General features: G+C 40.3%; 1 protein-coding gene across 2 annotated transcripts in view; it reads left to right on the top strand.

Annotated features, from left to right (window-relative positions):
• Positions 1-1,004: 1,004 nt before the first annotated feature.
• LOC120788575 (cell migration inducing hyaluronidase 1) overlaps positions 1,005-21,623 on the top strand; it is a 174,579-nt gene continuing 153,960 nt past the window's right edge. Inside the window, exons 1-2 of one of the 2 annotated variants that reach the window (XM_040124443.1) lie at positions 1,005-1,081; positions 2,264-2,548. The gene's annotated coding sequence lies outside the window, so the exon portion shown is untranslated. Of the gene's footprint in view, positions 1,082-2,263; positions 2,549-2,851; positions 2,921-21,623 lie in introns of those variants that run through there. The other variant, XM_040124452.1, reaches the window with a different exon arrangement.

The raw sequence follows: 21,623 nt of genomic DNA, 5'->3' as shown, positions 1-21,623 counted from the left end.
TTTAAAAAAAGATAATTTTCTGTAGGCACAAAATAGCTTAACAGAACCACCTCAGCCAGCTGGCACTGTCAGTGTAACATCAGAAAGACGTTGGACTCTAACGACTCTAACATTGGACAGATATTAAATTTTAGTTGGAAATGGAAATAAGGTTGATGTCAGTGTTGGCTGATTGACATTGTGACGCTTAGCAGCCATTTAGAGACGGCATACTTAACAACACAGCTTAAAACCAACAAAATATCAATGTCAGCTGTAGCTGTATTCTACGTCAAATTGACAATGGCAGTAGACATTGTCTTGACATTGAATTTTGGTTACGCAACGTCACAACCTACATTCAACAAAATATCAACGTCTAACGATGTTGGTGGCCAAGTGTGTGCCTGCTGGGAAGTAACCTCTGACTAATCCAAATGTTTTTCTCTTCTTCTTCTTTCTCTTGTGTTCTTTTGCAGGTGTCATAAAACACTATTAGAAGGCAACCGTCGGATGATTGGGCCAGGCCATGAATTATAAGTTAGCAGAACTGAGTTTCTTAATTAAGAAAAAGGAGACATAGTACGCCTCACTCATCCTGTGTTCTTGTCTGAGTGTGTGTGTCGTTATTTTCCTCTGAGACGTGGTCAGTCCCAGAAGTCAATGCGATCAGATGAATTTTTCCTTCTTAGACATACATTTCCTTGGTTCCTCTGGGATTTAGGGGTTTACTTTAGTGATACAGGTGTCATGATCTGCTTCCTAGTTCCCCTTTGCCCCTGTTTCCAGCTCTCACTCACTTCCCCTCAGCACCATGTTCGCCCCTTCAGACCTGCCATTCTTCATCCACCCACCAGATGTCTCCAGACTTTTTTTTCCCATTTACAATTCCACTGTTCACCTGTTCTGCATGTCCAATCACCTGAGCCTCCCTCCCCACTCACACACCTGATCCCAGTTTCCTCATCAGCCCAGTCTGTATATATACGTAACTACCTTTGACACCAGTTCTTTGTTGGATAATGGTTTATCTTTCCATTGTGTCTTTGAGTCTGCATCTGGGTCATCCTTACCTGTACTGCTACAATAGTTGTGACAATAGGTTGTAAACATGATACATAGTCTAATAATTCTGTTTATGCTGTATAAGTCAGTTTGTTAGTAAAAATTCACTACACTTTTTAATTTGAAAATGTTACATCTCATGACATTGGTGTAGTCACCATCCTCTCACCTTTTAGTTAAGCACATGTCCCCTGCCTCCCATGCTTTAAGCAAACAAGCATGCACAACAGCTGCTACCAGAAATATCCAGTTAGCATGTTAGCTACAGGTTTCCAGTCAGCGTTTTAGCATGAGCAGCCTTGTTAAAACTAATGTTTGAAACTACATAAGTTTAGTTACTATTAGTCTGTGTACTGTGTTCATTTACAGCATCAGCCTTCAGTTGGTTGACTGTCGTTGCCCTAGCTAACAGGAGCTAAACGTGGTAACAGTTAGTTGAGTTTGCTAGCTTGAGACCGTTGGTACGTGATTGGCTGAAACGTGAGAGGCCAGTGACACCACTGTCCTGAAAAGTGGCATTATTAAGTAAAAACTTGGCATGAATTGTGTTATCAGCAGAATGCCATATTGGAATAAAGACAGCTGTTTGGAAATGCTTATTTTGAAATAAAAATGATACCCAATGAAATAAAGAAATGAAGGAAATATTTTTGATAGGTAATGAGTTTAGCCATAATTTCTTCAATTATTTCACAAGTCACTTATTTATAGACTATATTTTTACATCATTTATTCATATGATTACTTAATGTCTAATTTACTTACATATTTAACATTTTGGGATTCCATGGTTTAAAATCAGAAAACAGTTTCACCAGTGATTTCTAGGCTAAAGGATTTTGGAGTTGGTAGTCACTTATCATCCTGCTGATCAGGGCATCGCATCAGCAAACACGTCTGCGTCACCCCGAGGCACAGTTACAACCTATTTTGTCCTTTGGATTTGGAGGATTCGTGGGTATTCTGTAGGCCGATTGCAGTAGATGATTGAAGAACAACCTGACTACTTCTAGGCCAACAAATAATACGTATTCACTATTTCCCCACCAGTATTAGGATACCTGGTAGTGTGGAGAAAGCTGTGAAATAGCAAGATTTACATCCAATTGGATTGCTGATGTATGAAAAAATGTTCTAACAATGTTTCTAACATTTGCTGAATGCTATTTGTATATTCTGTGTTTATCTTTATTCATCAATGATTTTATTTGACCTCCAGTAGCTCTAAAATCCTGCCTACACCCTTGCGAAGAGGTCGGTTTCCAGGGAATGAAGGAATCGGGAATACCCCCTCCAGAACGCACGTGCGCGCGCAGTGGGCGTGCCCTTCCTCCAGCTGGAGTAAATAGAGGCGGCGCAGCACCGTGCGCTTCTGACCGGGACCGGCCACGTCCCTGCGCTCCGACACCGGCTGACGCACGAACAGCGCTCCGCTTCATCCCTGCACTGCCCCGAGCTGCGCGTCTCACAGGCTCCAGAATTAGACACGGATTATATGATACAGGTCGGTAGGTCTCTGTGGACTCTTAAACACCTTTCAGGAGCGAGAGCATGTTGTTTGTTTGTGTGTGTGTGTGTGTGTGTGTGTGTGTGTGTGTGTGTGTGTGTGTGTGTGTGTGTGTGTGTGTGTTGATACTGTGGTGCACCCAGAGTGGGTACTTCGGGGCGTCATTGTTTTACCGCTGCGAGCTACAGGTGTGCTGGAAAAGATCCGTGTCGGTAAAGGTAGTTTCTGCGCCGGTTGCGCGTCCTGCTAGGCGAGGAAGGAAACTTCACTCGCGTGTCACGGCGGACTGGAGACGGTCGCAGTCCGTAGGCTACATCTGGGGGCTGGAGTGTTTTGAACTCCTGTCCTGCCACGACTTTGGGGGCAAAGGTAAGTGGACTCCCGGTCAGGACGCGCTGATGGCACCACTGCAGCATACTCTCTTTGAATTCCCTGGCTGTCTTTAACAGAACGTCCCCTCCGTCGTCGCGCCGTGCGTGCAGCTGGATCAGAAATGCGAAAATTGCTCCAAATTAAAAAAAAAAGTCTCCACGGGGACATTGTGAGGGCAGCACGACGCGGTGGGTAAGAGGTTGTTATCTTAAAGAAGGGGAAAAAATGCTTTTCTGGGAATAGTCCAGATCGGCGTCTGTACATCCAGCTGCTATTCGCCACCAGATCACCGGTCTATAAGAGCAGCCGTCTGCAGGTTTCCCTGCTCCTCCACTCTATGAATGGTGCGCACTGTTCAACCGTGGTTCCGCGCTGCCATTCGGCTCCAGAGGAAACAAGTGCACTGTGCTCTCCAGTCTCCTTCCAACAGGTTAGTGGACCATTTTCCTCCTTATTATATGCAGGGGTGATGCTTATTAACTGTGTTGTCTGTGCAGATCTTTGTACATCAAAGCTGTAGCCAGAATTTGACAAATAGTGAGGTCGAGTCCAGTGTCCCCCATTGCACCACATCCCTAAACATTTCTTTCTCCAAATTTTATATGTAAATATAAGTTGTAGAATCTGTATTGGCTGTAAATTTGATCTCCTTGCATAATTGTGTAACCCTCCCCACAATTTCAGGAATATAATTCTGGGGTAGAAATACTGGCATATTTATATTTTTTGGATTTACAGAGTCAACTTGAACAAATTTGATTTCTAAAAGATAACTCCTCAAATCATGTAACTATATTAGACTATGTGAGGTAGTTACAAAATATACCATTATTCATCTTTATTTAATTATAGTTCCTTTGAGGTCCCTTGAGCTGCTTTAGTATTAAACTGTCCTGATGTCTGTACTATTCACTATGACATTCACCCCAGTCTATATAGTGGCTTACATGTCTAGTGCCTAACGTGCTTATGCCGCCTTGTCTTCATTTGCAATCGAACTCACCCATGGTTCAGGCAGCTGATGGTGATTCTGTGTTTGTGACTGCAAATTGTGGGGATCAAGTGGAATCTGTGCTTAGGCTGATGAGCTGCTGATGCCTTGGAGCTGTCTGTGGCTGACTGCTTGCCTTCACCGTGTTCCCTTATCATCTTCAGTGTCCTCCAGAGAGGATGACATGGTGATGATGAGGAGGAGAATAGCACTGTAACAAAGAATAGGAGCAGACTGGGAAAGAGTGGCAGTGATGATAATAATGAGAGCGAGGAAGAAGAGGAGGGTGGCCTTCTTGGGGACAAAAGTCTGTGTTTGAGTGAAAAATTGAAGGTTACACGGTAAGAGTAAGCAGTAGAAAGGAGCAGGTAATGAGACTGGTGGGTTTTGATGATGAAAACAAAGAATAGGAAGGTGTAGAAAATCTTGAAACGTAACCATCTGAGAGAGATCTGTCTCCCAGGGTGTGAAGCTTGAGTAGGGATTACACAAGCTACGGTGTAGTTGCATTGCCTTTCATCTACACCTGACTTGCAAATGTACAAGCTGTTGCGAGAACTGTTTCGTATGTGTGTGAGTGTGACTGGTACAGCGTGAGTATGTGTGTTTAAGAGGCTGCGAGATTCATTTCCTTATTATAGGCTTGCATCACTTATGAATCTGCACCTGTTCTGATGTGTCTGATCTGTTGCGACTGGTCTGAGTTCAGCTGCTGCACACAGACTCAGTTAAGGAAGGACTTTGATATTTTACTGCTTAAAAAAAGAAAGCTGACCTGCTGTTGGAAATGGGAAACCAACAGCGGTCTCCTGTGGCCAGTGTTTTAGTCCTGTCACCTAGCAATTATTCTGTTTATATTCAACTGATTTTGCCACAGCAAATATGTTTTTGAAGGAAACATAATTGCAACTGCATTACGTTTTCAATTAACATGATGTAGAAATGTTATTCATTTATGTATTTGGCAAGTGGCAAATGTATTGATACTGAACCTACCAGTAAAATCTTTACAGAGTATTTGTTTTCTGCCAAAATATCTGATACAGCAGTGCAAAATCCACTTACACTGACTACAGCATTATTTTTTCAGGCGCTCACTGCAGTTGGTTAAGTGTAGGGAAAGATTGTGGTCTGGTTTAATACAGAAAAAAAGATTTCAGACACATTTACATTGAACCAAAACCACAACCTTTCCCTTTAACTGAACCAAAGTGCGTCTGTTGCCTAAACCTAACCACAGACGGGAATCTGGATGTGTACTCCGGTTTCCGGTGTTACAGTCGTGTGTTCCGTACGCCCACAATCCACCCCAACCAACCCCTATATTAATAAATATAGCGCTTCATTTATGGAGAAAAAAAAAAACTTGATTACTTTTCTAAAGAACATGCTCATACTGAATAGATTTAATTCACACCTGATTGAGATAATGTTCAGATGTAGTGTGTTTTATCTGATCATTCTCAGACTGCATTACAACTGCATTAAAATGTATTTCCTGAAAATAGCATGTTAACACCAGGTGGCAAAAGTCAGGTTGCCTAATGACACCTTTTTTAAAGCAAATGACCAAGGGATTAACCATGGTATAGACATTGGGGGGGATCCAAATGATAGCCCTCCCCTGGAATTAATTTTTTTTTAAGTACATTTCCCACAATACTATGATATTTATATAATAGAATTTATGTTATTCTTTGGGGGGGACCCCCCCCCCCAAAGAATCCGTGGCTACACCATAGCAACTGACTAAGAGAATCTTGGGAAATGAAGGGAAGTTCATCTATTAGTCCATCTCGTAGTCATTTGTGGCCACAGATGTTGCTGTTCAGCAAAAGTTACAGAGTAGCTACAAAGTGGTAATGGGGGAGATATTAATATAAATGAATATCTGTTTTGTTGCTCTGGATATTGACTGAGAGAACTGTGTGGTGATCCAGCTTAATCAAGTTCACGAAAGCTTTCACATTTGTTGCTCTCAATGCTGAAAGCAGTAGACTTCCCAGATCTACCAAAAATTACTGCAGATGCCACAGCATTGTGTCTCTGCATCTTTTTAATTTGGCAGGGTGTTAAGTATGAGTGATGTAAATGAGCAAAGATGCGGTTGAATTCATTTGAATGCACCAATAATTAGGACCTGATGTTAGGCTGTTAAAGATGAATGTTGACGGCTGAACATGTCTGCCAGCAAGGGCGCACGAGAGTGTCTAAAAGTTCTCTGCTGCTGAACCTGACATACTGGCTGAAGAAACCAGGGATGGCAGTTACATGGTTGTATTCCTGGAAGTAGGAAGGAAGGCTTTTAGGGAGAAAATATCAGTAAAATTATTCTGCCCAAACTTTGGTTCAATGTAGAATATGGCATGAGAATGTTCAGATTGTGTTGCAAGTCCCACTGAATGCTTGCTGCACAGGAGGCGATTCCTACTTCTTGTTTGTATGGAATAAGAACTATTTAGTTAGCATGAGCCACGGTGAGGACAGCATTGGCTTAACTGACAGAACAGCGCCACCTGTGTTTAAAAAATAAATAAATATATATAATAATCAAATTATTGTATCCAAAACATATCCAGAAAAAGAAAATACTGCTATAAACATACGCATGCATATGTATAGCTAAGAAATATTTCTCTTTGAGATCACATGAAGTGGATATTTTTTTTTAGTCATTGGTTAGAAAAAGAGAGTTTTTTTTGGGTTACTTTAAAAATCTAGCAATAATTTTAACCCTTGCAAGTGGGCAAGGAAAAGCTACTAAGGGACCTCTACATATTCTAGAATCCACACATACTCTAAACCTTTTGTCCTTTCTTGTATTGTCTATTGAAAGCAATATTTTCCCAATGTAAGGACCACAACTCTTGGCAGAGAGGCCTCTACTTTCCAGTACAGGCTGGAGTTTCCACGCACACACATCCACACATGCAGGCAGAGACATACAGTCAAAGGGAAGAACTGGCAGAAAGCTGCCACCGTGGATGATTGGGCCAGCAGCCAAAGGCCACAGTTTACTTGAGGAAACCATGAGCCCTCTAGCTTCAATTGAAAGAGGAAAATTTCTTTCCCCACTGGTCAGGCCTGCTGTTTGGAGCCTGCTCTCTGCTTTCTCCTCTGCTGTGCTTTGGAGAATGGTAGCTCCATATTTGTAGATGAGGTAGTCCAGATGGAATCTAGAATTTTTTTTGTTTTTGTTTTTGACCCATCCATCAATTCCTTAATGAGCTGTGAAATAGCTTAGAATAGTTGTTTTCCTGCCTGTATTTGTTTCCCTGCAACAGAAGTGAAAACACCCAATTTCACCCCCCCCCCAAAAACAAAACAAAACAGTTCTTAATTGATGAAATAAAATACTAATGACGGACCTGCATGAATAACTGAGTGTAAATTGATCCCAGGCCCTGTCCTGGCACTACAATAGACAGCTGCTCCTGCTTTGTGTGTGAGTCTGTTATTTTTGTCGATTTGTTTTGGTCCACAGACACCAAATATAGACGGATATCCACCTTTACCTGTATGTCCACGTGCCAGTGCAGCGGCCTAAAATTTAAATACAGCAGTTGCTTAAAAGCTGACATTAAAATCGCACAATGCAGCCACGTCCTCCACACCATGTTTTTTTTGGATCCCAAGAGTCTAATTTAGATCAAAGCAGTGGGAAGAGGGGTGTAGTTTAGCATACACCCAATGGAATTCTTGTTTACCCATTTTTTTGGGTTTGCCACCTTTGCAGGCAAAAAAAGACCTCTGACTGATATAAATAGCGTACATATTGTCAGCACATTGCTAAATGGGGAAAATGCTGACATGCAGATTATGTTGTAGAACACAAGAAAGAAGAAAAATGTCCATGCCACAAACAGGCACCTGTTCCCCACATGTAGATGTAGCTGTTATTTTTTAGGCAAGTAAAGAACTTTGGTTACCATTTTTGTCATAATATGGGCTGGATTAGTTAATATACAAATGATGAGTTAGATGTAGTGTTTCTTTTTTCCCCTCTGTGTAGTACTGTAAGTTTTCTTGTTATATCACCCAATAAATTAAATTGAACTTGAAAATATATGAAGAAACATTTTATATCTGTATTTATCAGTTGGGCTATTGTTTTGATACTGTAGTTTTTTTTAAAGGTTTGTATTGCAGTGTCTGAGTCATACCAAAACACACTTAGTTTGGATCCAGCCATTGTGTATCCATGCTAGAGCCACTGATCAAGCCTACAGGTTGTGTTTGATACTCAAAGACATTCAGTGGAGTATTCCTTTTAGAGGGAAAATATTCATTTTGTTCTAAAATATTTTGTTCCAACATAGAACATTGATGTAGCTGTTTTAAAGCTTCAAGTGTGTGTGTGAAGCTGCTGCAGGGCTTTTATGGAACAGGCCAAGAATGTCTCAGTAGTGATTAGTAATTTTTAAGCAGAATCGGAGCAGGCATGGAGCTGTCAACAGAGATAAAGGAGCAAGTTTTACTCTCAAAACAGATCTCAACATGACACCACTGCACTGACCCTGTATTAAGGTGGTGGAACACATGCATGAGCGCACGCGCACACACACACACACACACACACATACACACACACACACACACTTGTCTTACCTTACTTTTGAGGACACTCATTGACATAATGCATTCCCTAGGCCTTTTACCACAACCTTAACCATCACAACTAAATGCGCACACACACACACACAAGTCCTTCCATGTGTAGATAACAAGGCTTGCCTGTCCAAACACACATCTTGCCCCATTAGAGGCAAGTAGGGCTTCTGTACCATGTGTGTTTTTTGTATGCCTTTGGTCATGGATATGAACAAACACTGACCTTGTTGGGACCAGTGGTCCTCATGGGGACCAAAGCCCAGTCCTAATGAGGCAAAATGTCATACCTGACACAATCTCACACCTCCATATGCATCTCATTGAATTCACCACATGGCAGCTGCATAGATGTGAACGAGCTTCTAACTTTCTCTCTGAATGATCATTTTACAAGTAAATACAGCTGATATCACAGCACAGTTTTTGCCTTTAACTTTTGTCTGTAATGATTTTGTCAGGTGACGTCACAGTTGTAAAATCAGGATTTCAGCAGAGCAGCAGCTTGGAGATTGCTTGGAAGTGACTGCTGCTTAACATGTAGCCTTAATGGGCTGAGTTTCAGTCACTATTTCATACTTGTTCTTTTGTCTAGCAATAAAAACAGAAAACCATGTAAATGAGAACAGTTTGATTGGGAATTCAGCTGTATTAAATGTCTGTATATGTGAATACAGAGAGTAGCAGAGAAGCAAACAGATAAAGCTGACACTAGGCAGAATGCAAATATGACGTGCTGATATCATGAATATGCTAATTACTGCAATCTATTATGTCATCTAACAACGTTTAGCTACTTTTCTAGCAGGCTTTAGCTACTTTCCATTGAAAGTAGTTGTTTACAGCGGTTCCACAACAGTTTTCAACTACGTCCCCAATCTCGCACAATGACCATACACGGTGCAGCCATATACTATGTTTTGACCTTGTCTTGTTTGGCAAGAAACAATAAAAACTATACTGTATCTGAGTTTTATTTACTAATTTTTTGTCTATCCAAATTTAAATTTTGGAGCAACCATTAGTTCATTTCTTTTGAGGGGTTGGCACTGGGCAGTAGTGTAAATAAACTGGAAATAGCACTTTTTTGTGAGCTGTTTTCCACATTGTATATTTGTGTATGTGTGTACATGTTTTGCAAAGTGAGTGTGAGTGAAATCATCAAATTCAAAACATATTGTTTGTCTAAACTCATAAGAATTGGTTAAGGTTGGGGTAAGGCTTAAATCGAAAGTGGTTAATCCACAATATCCCTGGTTTCTTTTTGATAATGTCCTCATCTTTGCTGCTAAGTGCTCTTTGCTCTGGTCGTATTACACCTGTCAGTCAAAAGTTGGGGTTGTGGTGTCTTATTTGTTTGAGTTTCTGTCAAAGCACTTGAGATTTTAGTTTTATTTTCTTTGTCGGTCCAGCCAAGATGGATATCAATGGTGATACAATACCTTCCATTAACTTATTGCTTCCACCTTTCATTCCCTATCTTCTCTTTTCCTGTGTTGCCATCATCCCACCAGATGTTTTTTCTTTGTAGGAAATTAAGGAAGCAGAACTGAGGTCTCCATCTAAAATAGGAAGCCATGTCTGAGCAAACACGAGAATCCTGTAGGGAGGCATTTTTAAAGCCACACCCCTTATTGCCAAGACCACATAAAACCTGGAAGCTGGATAACCAACTTAACATAACTTAATATAAGCAAACAGATGTCCCCATTCTATTCACTGGTCTCTCTCCTTCGCTGTCCTTTTTCTGTCCTCCAACTTAACGGTCGGGGACAGATAACTGGTAAACAGGAGGAAGGAGAGGAAAGGTTCCACATTCAGCAGACACAGAGCAACATGGCCATCCAGTTAGATTCATCCTTCTGCCCTCCTGTTGCATATAGATCCAGGGTTCAGTGGCATTATACCTCAGATTGAACATGATATGAATTTTCCCCTTGCAAATGTCACTGCTACATTGTGTGAGCAGCCAGTGTTTATTTGCCACAAACAACCAATGTACCGACTGTACAGATGTTAGATGTACAGTAGCTAGCTAGAAATGTGTGGACTGGCTGTGGTGTCAACAGCTTTAGCATGAGCACTCGGGCAGAACCTTTTTCAATTCATACGGATGTGTCAGTCCACAGTCCACATCCATTCGAGAAAATCCACATCTATATGCATTCACTTCTAAAATTTGCCTTATGTTTAGTCAGAACAAACCTGAGGCTATGGGATTCACAACAATATTGACCAGGGAACATGGCAACATGGGAAGAAGTTGAAAGCTGGCAAACGTGGCTAGTGATCCTGAGTGACATCAGTATAGCCCGCAATTTATTACATAGCCATATGATTAATTGTTTACATAAAAATCCAGATTTATGGAACTTTAAAAAGTATAGAATTTTAAAATGTGAGCGTGGTAATGGAGGCTTTGGTATCTTCTGTATAACTTCAATATTAGATGCAGATATGTGAATGTATATGACACCAGTTTGGTATTAGCAATAGCTCAGCGGATATCTGATCTTCTTTTTATTAAAGTATAAATAGAATACACAGGCATAGTGACATTACGTATTCCATTAATTTTCCCAGATTTTCCCCCTAGTTTTTATTCATGTCTGTCTCCCTCTCCCTTTCTGTCTGTCTCTCATGGGTTTACTCTCAATACCCCAGTCCAGAGCTGCTGTCAGACCTGTAGTTCTTCCACAGGGATTATTTTCAGTATGCAGAGAAATCATGCACACACACACACACACACACACACACACACACACACACACACACACACACACACACACACACACACACACACACACACACACACACACCTTGTATTAGTTGTGAGGACACTTGACATAATGCAAAAGCCCCTTAACCTAACCTTAACCATCACAACTAAATGCCTAACCCCAACCCTTACCCGAACCCTTACCTAAACTTAATGCTAACCTGAACCCTAGAACCACGTCTTAACCCTCGGAAAGACCTTTGACGTTTTGAGGACTGGCCATATCAGCATTCGTCTCAGGATGCAGGATAGCATCTGTCACATCACACACTCCCAGTGGGCTATACTTTTTTAATATTCATCCATTAACACAAAGGGTGTACATGCTGTGCAGTGTGTCCTTTGTGCTGTTTGTTTAATAAATCATATGAATCTGCTGTTTATGATAATCTGTTATGTGTCTCTTGGCTGTCCATCATATATCCTGGCTGCTGTCACATCATCAGATCCTGTCCTGTCTGCCTTCCACTGATATGTATTTTTGGACTGAAGATAAAAATACTTTGTGGTACTAAGCATATGAAAGCAGTTTTAGATATGATTAGTCACAGGAAATTTCAGTAGTTATCTGGCAATGAAAGTACTTTTGTAAGCCCACGTTCCATTAATTTTTTTACACCCACTGCAGCAGAGGTCTGGACTTTGGGAACTTTTACCACAGGCTATTTTCTCTTTGTTTTTGTGAATGAAAGTAGTTTTTGTAAATGTCATCTTTCTTAAAGAGCACCCAAATAAATTTGAAACATCAGCTTCAGTTTTCTAGTCATGAGACTCAGTCTGTAAAAACTCTTGTATTATAGCTACCGTACCTCTGACAGGAGCTTTTCAGATTCACCATGGTTATCTTATATAGGACCATTTATTTATTTATTTATTTATATAATATCTGCATTTTTACTGTTCCTTTTTAAGAATGTGTCTCTCTGAAGTCCCACGACCTTATTTAGGGGCAATAGTAAATCACTGGAATACCCCTCCAAGGGTCTCTGTGATTATCATGTCTGTGACAATTTTAGAATGGTAAATAATTGTTAGTGAATAAACTGAAGCAATAAAGTTTTTAAAAATCTATTTAGACTTAGATTTATCTAGCACTAAAGATGATCAGTAAAAATAACAGCGAGTAACATCAGGCAGTGTTAGGTAACTAGTGTAATTTTTTTAAACATGATAAATATTCATGTATTACATTAATTTAGTAGTCATGGTAACCAACTGCAATGATGCCTATCAACATACGTATAAATCAACATCAGAATCAGACGAACTTTAATGATCCCTGCAGGGAAATAGGTTTGTTACAATTGCACAACATGCAGTTAGGAAAGAGGAAGTAAGTAAGTAAGTAAAAGTAAATATTACAATAAAATAGTAATAATAAATAAACAGTAAGTGAATAGAAAAAATGTACAAATGCAAATGTGCAAAAAGCTCGGCCTCTTCAACATTAAAATACAGCGGGTCCAGGGTCCTGTCTCCTCTGACACAGTCCACAAACTGAGTGAAAGTCCGGCAAACTTACACTACCAATGATGATAGACAGGAAATACTCTCTTCTCCACCAGTCTGTTGTCTGGACCCAGCTTTCTTCCCTCGTCGCTTCGTTCCTCCTTTGCATAATCGTTGTGTCCTCCTGAATGTAAAGGGGGTGTCCATTGCTCTGGTCACTATGCTGGCGGGCTTCAGCACGATCAGCTGGTCCTTGGCAAAAGTGCTAACCACTGCAACACCGTGCTGCCCTCCTGGTTATTGAAATAATAATAAAAATAATAAAACGAGACACGTTTAGAGCTATAATTTCAGTCTGAAAGGGCCATGAGTCCGATTAATGCAGTGTGTTCCCCATATTACTATCACATCACACATTAAATACTGCTACAGTACACCACTTATATTATTATTGTAGAATAATTATGGATGTAAATATTTTGTAATCCAATTGAGTATATGTTGAATTTATGACATCATACTGATATATTCAGCTAATATTTGGCTTTATTATTATTCTTATTAAAGCAACTAAGAGAGTACAGTAAAAGAAAAATAACAAAATCACAAATTTACATTTAAGAAGAGATGGTTGCGACTGCTGGAAATTTTAGCACTCTCTCTCTACACCTTCCATGGTCACCGCAAGACTGGCTACAGCTCTGCCTACACATACTGGAATGTCTTTCTGCAATCTCCAGGAAACACTGACTTTCTTCTGTTGGAATATGTGTAATAGCACAGACGTTGCAGTGATGACAAAATCATCAGGAGTTTTCCACTTGAGGAAGATAAGTCTACCCTCTTCCCACAATACAACATGTCTCAACTATATTGCCTTATGATCTGTGGGACATTAGACTGATGTAAAACGGCTCTCACATAGACCTGAGAGACTTTATATCTTCCTGTCATTGGTGGACTGCCTTGTCTGGCTGATCTGATTATTTCAGAGGAGAATATCACCCCACAGATCACATTAACACCAGTCTTGTTTGTCTTTTCCAGCTGTTCAAGGCTTTAACTGCCTTTCTCATATATTCATCAACAGCAGTCACCGATTTAACTCCCCATATTTGAATTAATGTTGGTGGTGGGGGAAAAAAAAAAAGGAATTGATTAAATCTCTTCATCTGTTCTCAGCTGGCAGTGTGCAGACATGTCGAGGTGATTGTGAGGATGCTTGCAGCTCAACACAGTTTTATCACAAGTCCTATCCATTATTTAAAACTTAAGCAGAAGAAAGCAGGAATATCTAGCTCACCAGCTGTGCTACGAGCTGATGTTCCCTGTATTGATGGGCACTGGCCAATCTGTGTGTGTGCATGCAGCAGTGGGATGACGGTAAGGATGAGATTCTACTCAACAACGTCAGCGTTGTCTGTAAAAACTGCAGTAAAACCTGCCTCACCCTGCCTCGAGGAGCTGCTAAGCAACCTAAAGAGTTTCACTGAACAGTCAGTGGATAGTTGTAGTGTACCATGATGGTAGCAAAAAGGCTGCCTCCATGTTATTTTCCACTATGGCAAAAATAATGGGAGACCCAGTAAATATGTAACAGGAAAAAAAGAATAGAACAAGCATGAAAGTGGATGAAGGTTCAGTTCATCCACCTGACTAAAAAACAGCAAAAAATGTTTTTTGTGGTTTTTCACTTACCTCATGTGGTCCATAAATGGGTGCTGCATTTATATTGCCTCATTCACCTATTAACATGCACACTCACGCACTGATGGCAGCGAGCTACCACGCACGGTGCTGGCCTGTCCATGGGGAGCAATTTGGGGTTCAGTGTCTTGTCCAAAGACACTTCAACATGTGGACAGGAGGAGGTGGCTATTAAACTGGGATAAAACAAGTTCCATCTGCATGGAGAGATAACACCACAGGTAAAAGAGAAAATATTTAATTTGGGTGAATTTGGGTAAAATTCAGTAGTCTCAGTCTCCTAGTATTTTGTATTCATGCTTGGCTGGGATGCTGTATTCTACAGGAAACAGAAAATATTCCATGTTCTTCTCCCTACAGGCCTTAAACACTGTGTGTGTGTGTGTGTGTGTGTGTGTGTGTGTGTGTGTTGTGTGTGTACACTTCTATCTTGGTGAGGACCAGTTTGAGTTATAGAACTTAGGACATTTTGGCCGATCCTCACAACTTGGGTAAAAACTTTGTTTTAGGGTTCAGGTTGGAATTAGGTTTAGGTTTCGGGTTAAGGAAAGGGTTGGGGTTGGTTAGGCATTTATTTGTGAGGTTGAAGGTTCGGGTAAGGGGCTAGGGAATGCATTATGTCAATAATTGTTCTCACAACTACAGAAAGACTAACCTGTGTTTTTGAGTGTGTGTCCTCCTTGGGTGAAGGAGATGACAGGGAGATAGATCTTTTAAGATTGTAGTACAAAAAGTACAGCAGTTTGTGTATGAATATAAATGTGCCATGTGAAGAGCAAACTGTTTGCTGTAAAGTTAGTTTCCCCTTGAATTGGGAATTGTGTCTTGCTTCACATAGGCAGGTGTTGCCCTGAAACACACTTTAACTGATCCAAACATTTTCCTAAGTGTTATTGCTGAAGTGGTTACGCAGCTAAAGACTGCAGCCTTTTGGTGAGGGCATTAGCATTTGTCGATGGAGAGGATGATGCCGCCGACATTTGACAGTAATCCATTGAGGGAGAAGAGCATACAATGTTCTTTTCGGGTCTCTGTGGTAGATTGTAATTACCTTCCATTTGTGTGATGGAGATATTTCCTCATTCAAATGCCAATAGACGACCATAGGATAATGGTCAGCTCAGTGTCGAGCTGCTCTATAAAAGGTTTTTGTCAATAAACTGACACTGCCAAATGGAGGCCTCTAGTCTTCCAGCTCATAGTTCATTCTGATGTCAAATCAATGGCTTTTATGATGTGTTTGCGGGCTGGCATTTAAGGATTTGTGTGCAATCTAATGTGCATGTGTTTGTTAATAGTATTATAGATGCAGGCTGTAATCCTGTTGTGTGTGAGAACAGAGCAGGTGTGTATTAGCAAATTAGTCAGCTACTTAGATGAGGCAGCTGCTTTTCCAGGTCCTCATAGACCACGGCTCAAAAAGGAAGGGAGACACAGGAAAACTGTTTATGTTATGTTTTTCCCTCTTTCATGCCTCAGCCTTTCAGAAAGTTCTTTAGCCTGCTGAGGATAATTTAGAAGTTAATCATTTGCCTTCACACCTGACACTTTGAATATGTTACTGAAGGGTGAAGAACTTCCATCTTTTCTCAACATCCACTTATCCTGCTCAGGGTCGAGGGGGCTGATAGGTATCCCAGCATGCATTGGGCAAGAGGCAGGGTAGAGTCTGAACTGGTCCTGAGTTAGTTGGGTGATGAGTGTTTCTTGGAGAGATTGGATATTTATTCAAAAATAATTTTATAGGACAGTCTTCAGATTCTGTTCAAGTGTCCCCACATGGGTTATTTGCTTAAGATTTCTTTTCATCATGCAAATTAGATGCCTACTATGCAGTATGATTATCAATCAAATGTCCTGATTGTTATGCATAATACTATTCCCTTGATTCACATGTCCTGAACTGTGAAGGTGCTCTTGATGGAGGTGCTCTAAATGTATAAAGTTTATTTTGAAATATTAATGTTATGGAATCTTAACTTTCTTCTGCAATTTTTTAATTCACCTTGATTCAGGGAAGTGGAGTCAGGGTGTTATAAGAGGAGATGACTGCAAGAGTGATGGCAGGGTGAGAATAGTAAGTACGAGGGGTTCTTCTTCCCAACTGCTTTTCGCCCACGTTCTTAATGGCATATGTTTCAGGACAGTGTGTAAGTTAAAATGCCTAAAGGAGGGACACACAGTTACAGAGCAGATTATACAGTAATTCTGCTTTGGCATCATGACTAATTGGTCCAAGTTGGAATGAGTTTGTTTCAGTGTGGGCTAGCTGGTATTCAAAGTTAGGAGATAAAATCATACAAGCCCATGGCTGAAGGATTCATTTCTCCTCTGATACAATCCAAGTGAGCAATCAGTAAAGTAGTGTATTGTGGCATGAGAAAGTTTTATTTTGTGATTGAAATAATGAGGCTTCAGTGCAGTCAAAGACCAGCTGAAGATCACCCCACTATGAAGTTCATTCGCTCATGGTTTAATTTACTGTCCTTGTTGCCCACCTCTTTCTGTCTCGTCAAAATGTTTTTGCCTTTTCTGCAAAAAATGCAAAATAACTTGATGGATGTTTCGGTAAAGGATCGTGAGTTTTCTTGCAGGACGTCATGGGTTGTCCAGTGACACAACTGTAATCATAATATAGCCTTTGTTTAGTGTGCTGTCCACTGACTTACTTAGACTGTCAAGACTAAAAGAATTTTTCATTGTGTAGCTTACATGCTTAAACCTGAAGGAACGCATGCTTTGCTGCACAAGACCTCCTGAAAAACACTGAGCAACATATCAAATTTAAAGGGGCTTTTTTCAGCAAACTCGTGGAGTGGATTATTATGTGAATGTAGAATATGTACAATGTTGATACTTGGTGTATAAGCACTGACCTTGTTACACAAGGAAACAAAAAGCTTAGCACAGCAGGGATCGGGGAGTGATGCTAATAACTTCCCCCCTGCAGTGGAATGTGGACTAGAAAGCTTCAATCGAAATGCGTGCCGGATGGTTGAAACAGCCTTTGAAACTCCTTTCACCACCTACCTTCTGACATCAGATTCGTGGGGACTTTGTCCAACATTTTTTGTAACTTAGACAAACCAACAATATGCAGTAATTGGCCAGGTGTGTGGGGGTGATGTATGTAGTTACTGCTGCCAGAATTACGTCACTGCCCACCTGTCAAAAGTTAATTCATGTTTTCCACAGTCACACCCACAACCGTCCAATAATCAAATAACAAAGCCCCCGAATTACTCGCTCAGTGTGAATCCAACCTCTGGGTAATGTATTACTAGTATGTCTGAGAGCAGCCAATTGTTGGTCAGTGGACAAGATTACCAGTTTTACCTTGCTTTGAGGATTGCGTTAAGTCTGTGTCAATGTACAAGAGGTGAGATAAAAAAGCATTGTTTCTGGAGTCTGTCTTGGAGGTGGAATTAATTGTTGTTTGTTTTAAAACCCAGAGCAGACATTTGAGCTGACTTTCTTTTGTGTTGATAAAACTGGATTGAAGTGAACTGAGTTGGTTGATCAATTGTGGGAATAGCTGAAATGGATCTTTGTCAACTGAATTGAATAGTAATTTGCTGTAACTGGGTTTAATGGTGATTTTCTGTGTTGATTATTACTATTTTTTAGGATTATTATTTTTATATTTTTGTAGTTTTGTTTTATCCTTACACCTCCAGATTTTTACCTCAGAGGACCAAGATAATGCTGATGAGAAGGATTATACACTGGCCCAGATTGCCATAGATAATCGACAACATTTGCTGACATTTAACTGCTGTGTTTGGCTAACCACCCTGCCAAAAGTAATATTATCACTTGGCTTTTTCGTATATGGTAGCAATGATTTGCGTACGATATTTTTCCATTACACTATGAACTGAATAAATGAAAGTCGTGGGAGCTGCTATCAGTGATATCATCAACTGAACTAAAGCCGTATTTCTTGGTAAGGGACAGTGTTTCTCAAAATTGAAATAGTAATTTGTCACAATACTCATTAAGTAATCTAATTACATATTGCACTGTGTTACCACACCATACAGTTGAAGAATGGTGAGTTCAGTCAAGTATTCAGTTTGTCTGTGATCATTCAGATTTTTGTGAAGCACCACTGTAGGCTTCTCTGGTTGCATTTGAGCACCATTCTCCCTGAAAGCATCTTCAGTTGAATCCTCTGAACCAATCATCATCACTTACAAGCTCTTCAAAACACACCGCAGGATAAATTACGCATGAAAGCTCAATCTCTCTCTAATGGAAATTATTTGTTATTTACAAGTTCAAAAATCATCCCTGTGTTTCTCTCTGGTGTAGAAAAGACGAAAGCCCTGCTGTTGATGCTAATTCTCTGTACTGGGTTGCCAGTGGGACGGCAGGCATTTGTAAGCATGAATGAGAGTCTTTTTGATGCACTTGTGTTAAATATCCTGCCGTCTTCTGATTTATTATCACATTCAAAGGAAATTAAACATGCATTGCCGAAACTAAGTGCCACTCTGCCTGGAAGTTTGAGGGTGTGTGTTAACAAAATCCATATTATTTCTTTGGGGTCAGAAAGCCTGTTGTTTCACCGAGGTTGAGTTTGGTGAGTTTGTTTTACTTTTACAGTAGACTAGTCTATTTAGAGTGGACAGCTGCGCATACCTGCACATGCCTCTACAACATTGGTGCTTTGGGCTAAATGCTAATGTCAGTATGATGACATGCTCACGATTACAATGCATTCTGATGTTAAGCATGTTATCATGGTCACAATCTTTTAGCATGTTAACATGCTAACATTGCTAATTAGCACTAAGGTATAAGGCCCAGTTATTACGCTGGGGGACCATAAATGTCTGTTTAAAATTCTATTCCAATTCATCGAATATTTGTCTTTACATAAGTGTGCCAAAATAGGTTCAACTGTAGGTCCACTTGTGGATTTTTTTTGAGCTTTCAACCGCATCTTCATCAGCAAGTGGAGCTGGGTTAACTGTCATAGCATGACATAAGTATAGAACTTCAGTCACATGGTTGTATATGGCGTAGATGATAAACCCTGTCTCTGTTCAAAGATGGTCTCTGGTGTCAGATGTGAATGCCCACTGACTCCTGGCCCATGAACTTGGACCTTTTCCCAGTGGTTGCTGTGAGCAGTGTTGGTCTGGTGCTCCCAGAAAATTGATGTTGTCCGTTTCTGGTGTTCAATCAGTCTCTTGTCTAGGAACCTTGCTGTTTCACTGATGTTGTGTTCCCAGCACTCATGACAAACTATTCAACACCTCAAGATCTCTGCTAGTGCACTAAAAACACAGTATTGACTGGGGAGTGGATGGCTGTATGGCCATTTGGGCAGCCTTGTTTATTTTAATTCCTGTCAGAAACTGGAGCTAGAAAAAAACATTCCTGACATCCCAACTGAGAGAACATCCAGTTTATTCTGACTTCTGGATTCAGCACAAGGTGAAAGCTTTTTGCGATCTAACAATCAGTCACTCAATTGATGACCGCTAGTGACAACAATTTTATCAAACCCATGATATTAGGAATACACACTGATCAGTCACAAATCAGAACAAAACTGAAATAATGAAGGTCTGGCAATTTTGGGGCTCTAGGAAAGTTGCCCCTTTCCCCGCCTGATAATTGATGGTGACATGGTGACAACTGAGCCGAAGATGAACACATGGCTAAGTTTCTTGTTTGGTAGCTATGTTGTGAAATGACAAATTAGTATGCAACAGTTTTCATAGATGCAATAACCCCTTGGAAATATTTTTCTATTTTTGTTTTTTATTTTTGTTATTATGTTACTCCTACATGACCTTTCCGGCAAAACATCCTTGTAATTGTCAAATTCTGACAGAAGTCTTAGGTTTCTTTTGTGAAGTGAACAGAGTTTAGCAGCTTGAAGCACAATTGGATGTGACGTAGTCTTAATTTTCCCAGAATATATAGTAAACTAGTCCTACAGAAGATAGTCAAGAACTAGACAACTTTGTAAACAACAAACTTAGACATCCATCTGAAGTTTAATAGATCAGACACAGTCATGGCTCAACTCTGATGTAGGTTTTGCATTTCCCTCCAACAGTGTGTAATAGAATCACAGGTATATTATCATTATGATGCATTTGTGCAAGTTATTTTTAGACATGATTGTCAGTTGGTCTCACACGAACACGAACACACACATGTAGAGCTAACACGCTTCAAAAAGAGAACTTACCATCCAAGTCGTCTAAAGTGGCTATTTAAAAACTCTGCGTCTGTAATTACAAATGTACAGCAGATGAAGCCATCAATCATGTGGTAGGTCTAGGACTGCAGGGAGCATTCCGAAGTTCCTTCTATAGCTATTACACACCATTAGCCATTGCACGCATATACACACTGACATACACTGTGGTGTATGCCAGAGAGAAGAATATGCCCGAGCAGTGAGGAAAAGCAGTTCAAATATTCAAGTAATTTCTATCATATGTCCTCAGTTGCAAAAGTCACTGGCAGCCATCAAACATTATGCTCTTTGACTGGGAAAGATGTGTTGATAGTGGCCTTGATGTTTGGCAGCTGTAAGTAATTGCTTTCATACAAACTGTATGTGAGTTGCCTGTTTCAATAAGAAACATTCTTGTCATAGTTTACTAATATGGCAAATACAGTTGACCCTGGCATAACGGCTGTATTGAAAAACAGCAGGGTTTTTTACCCCATTCAGGGCCAAAACAGGCTACCAACCAATGCTACACAGAGCACTCATAATGTAACGTACAGCTAATGAATTATGTGTTCAAATACCTGATGCAAATTAAACAATCATTCATCTAGCATGTGATACAGTGGTGGCCACTGGACAGAAAAGGAGATGGACAGCAATTACATGAATGGATCCAGATGATTAAACTCCAAGGTTGACATTATTTTCTGTTTTTGTTATTGTCAACAAATCTCACCTACAGCCCGAAACCAACCGTGTGTTTGTAATACGTCAGTGTGAACATGAACAAGACCAGGACTAAACAATGTATCTTTTTTTTTTTCCCGTGGTATGGACCAAATAAACTGAACTATAGGTGTAAAAGCGACCTAAGATGTCTTTGGGATGTCTCTGAATTTCATATGTGTTCCATTTGTTTCTGGCCAACATTCATTCATACTGATCATTGTAACGGTATTGTTAA

This window comes from Xiphias gladius, chromosome 1 (genome assembly GCF_016859285.1).
Source record: "Xiphias gladius isolate SHS-SW01 ecotype Sanya breed wild chromosome 1, ASM1685928v1, whole genome shotgun sequence".
Taxonomy (NCBI): Eukaryota; Metazoa; Chordata; class Actinopteri; order Istiophoriformes; family Xiphiidae; genus Xiphias; species Xiphias gladius.
The sequence above is the reverse complement of the archived record's forward strand: the minus strand, read 5'-3'. Positions and strand labels throughout refer to the sequence as shown.